The sequence below is a fragment of the Elephantulus edwardii genome, unplaced genomic scaffold, assembly GCF_000299155.1.
Source record: "Elephantulus edwardii isolate Elephantulus edwardi_28Jun2011 unplaced genomic scaffold, EleEdw1.0 scaffold00151, whole genome shotgun sequence".
NCBI classification, from domain to species: Eukaryota; Metazoa; Chordata; class Mammalia; order Macroscelidea; family Macroscelididae; genus Elephantulus; species Elephantulus edwardii.
Genome location: NW_006399901.1, coordinates 6,305,201 through 6,308,190, shown reverse-complemented (window position 1 = coordinate 6,308,190; position 2,990 = coordinate 6,305,201). Strand labels below are relative to the sequence as shown.

At 47.1% G+C, this 2,990-nt stretch overlaps 1 pseudogene; it reads right to left on the bottom strand.

Moving 5' to 3' along the window:
* Positions 1–2,750, bottom strand: part of LOC102874758 — a 23,908-nt pseudogene extending 21,158 nt beyond the window's left edge.
* Between the last annotated feature and the right edge of the window lie 240 nt (positions 2,751–2,990).

Here is a 2,990-nt window from a genome sequence, read left to right as displayed (position 1 = left end):
TTATATGCAAATATATATATTTGCATTTATAATTATATTCATATTCATATTCATATTTTTTCACCCTCTCCAGGACTAATCTCTCCAGGACAACTCTCTTGGCAGTTCATCATATGTTCAATACTCTTCTCCAGCACAACAACTTCCTGTAAAAGTTAATAACCTTGGAAATGCTATGAGGCCAGCTTTACTTTGTCCTCCAGGGTCTCTATGAGTTGACATTGACTCAGAGTGAAATGGTTTGGGTTTTGGTTTTGTACCTAAGGAGGACCAGGGAGGAGTTAGAGACCTCACACATGGCTTCCCACTCTAGTTACAGCCCTCTCCAATCTGCCAGGGTTTTGGGATTAAATAATCGCTAATTTCTCCCTGATGAAGCACCTGTATCTGTAAGCAAATGAGCTGGCAGGTGGCAGCCAGGATAAAATATGACCGGTTCAGTGGGGGATTTGCTTACCTGTTGGAGGTAGCCTATCCTGCTGCCTGTAGCCTGGAGGCCTCTGGATAAAGCATAAATCATCACTGAAGCCCACTGGGCCAGCAGGAAGGCAGGAGACAAAGAAGAGCAAGTATCACCATCTCCTCTAGTCTCCAGGCTGCATCATCTTGGTGACTTAGGGAAAAGAACCGAGATGGGGAAGTGGAAGACTAGGAGTTTAGCCCTGGTTGCCCGGCCTTACTGCAGGGCTTTGGGTAAATCACTTTCCCCTGCTGGATCTCAACTCTCTGAGGCTAAATACTTCTCTTTTCCTCAGGGACTTACTTATGATATCACAAGATACAATGTATGGGAACACAATGCTTGAATGCTACTCTGTTGCTCTCTGTGGCAGCCTCAGTGCAAAACGGAGAAGACTGGTAATTTTCTGGTGTGCTGGTGAATTCCCTGCAAGGTGGTAGCATTTATTGGCAGAAAAAAGAGAAAAATTTTTCCCCAGAAAGCTATATTCTACAGGGAAAATACCATGCTTTGATTCCAGTCCTAAGATTACCACTCATGTTGTTATTGTTGTTGTTAGATGCCCTCCAGTCAAATACAACTCACAGTGGCCCTATGGGTCTGAAAGGATCTGAACCCTGCCCTGTCCTGCACTGTCCTCACTTGAACCCATTTCTACAGTCACTGTCAATCCATCTTGTCCAAGGTCTTCTTTTCTTATACTGACCCTCTACCATTCCAAGCATGATATCCTTCTCCAAGGACTGGTCTTCCCTAACAACACACCAAAGTCTGTGTGATGAAGTTCCACCATCCTTGCCTACAAGGAGCACTCCAGCTTCATTATCTCCAAGACAGACCTGAGGGTGAAACCATGCTGTTTTTTGGAGGCAAGGATTTTGAAGCTCCATGTCACATAATTTGGGCATGTTGCACGGAGGGACTAGTGCTTGGACAAGGGCATCATGCTTGTAAAGGTGGAGGGACAGTGCAAGAAAAAAGACCTTGGATAAGATGGCTTGACACAGAGGTTTCTACTTAGGGTTGCTATGAGTCGCAGGCAACTCAGTGACACACAGCAACAACAACGAGCCACTAACAGTGCAGCAATAAACAACTATTACTCTGAATTAGAGCCTCTAGCCGGTTTTCAGAGTCTGTAAATCACACAGGAGGAGACTGCTCATCTTTCTCCCTTGAAGCAGCTGATAGATTCAAACCACCCGCCTTTCTGTTGGCAGCACAGCTCCTTATCCACTAGGCTGCCAGAGATTTACTCACTCCTGAGTTTTCAGTAAAACAGATTGGACACAGAAGCAAGCACAAATAGGCGAAAGCTAGCTGCCACATGAGGATTGCTAAGGAACCAAGGCATTCCAGAGCTTCAGACACTGAGACAGGGTCTTCTCCCAGAACTGACAGGGACAGAGCCTTCCCCTATAGTCAGAGCCCTGAATTTGGACTTTCTGTCACCTAAATAGTGGCTATTGAATATACTCTGAGCTAAAATAACAAAAAAACCAACCCAAGGAGTTCTGGTAAGCTGAGTGGTACGGAGTTGGCTGCCTATGTGGTTCAAGTTCATTAGCTGCTCTGTGGGATGGTCAGTCTTCTCTCCCATGCAATTTAGTGTCCCTGAAAACTTGCTGAAGGGTCAGCTCTGAATTAGTTCTGACTTGCTGGTGTACACACACACACACACACACACACACACACACACACATACACGGCTACCCATGGGCCCTCCCAAAAAACCAAATGAATCTTGGAAGAAGCACAGCCAAGGTTCTTGAACCAGGATGGTGAGACTTGACCTCAATACTTTGGGAAGGGCCAGTTGTCAGGAGGGAACAGTCCTTGGAAAGAGATAGAATGCTTGGAAAGGTGGATGGGCAGCGAAAGAGGGGAAATGCTTTAAGGATAAGGACTGACACAGTGACTATATTAACAGGCATGGCAGAGATCATGGGGCTAGTGTGGCATAGGGCAAGCTTTTGATCTTTTGTTTGTAGGACCACCACGGGCAGCACCTCACAATAGCAACAAATGCTGAGAAAACACATAGCTGGGTTGAGAGCCAACCACTTGTGGAATTTGTTACAGCATCTGAGGCTCCATCAAGTTTCCAAATCCCCTGCCTTAACTCTCTACCCACACTTTGCTGAGACCTCAGAAAGCCTTCTGAGTGCTAAATCACTCCCCAGCCCCCCACCCTCTCAACCTGGGCCTGGAAGAAGCCCCCGTGGGAAGTGCTCCAGCCCAGGAGCTGCGGGGGTGGCGTGATGAAGACAGAGCCTTTCGCTAATACCATGTGGCTGCTGTGACAGTCTGTTAATGCCATTTACAACGCGCTGTAATTATGTCTCACACATGCTGGTGGCCCAGCCAGCGGGAAAATCTCCCTGGGAGGGGCTGAGGAAAGATTCCTTTAGGAAGGAGGGTAGGCTGCATTGGGAGACTGGGGTGCCATTGTGAACGAGGAAGGATTCTCCCCCTTCATCTAGCAGAAGCTGGGGTAGGGGTACCATGTACATTACTCACCCCCAGGAAT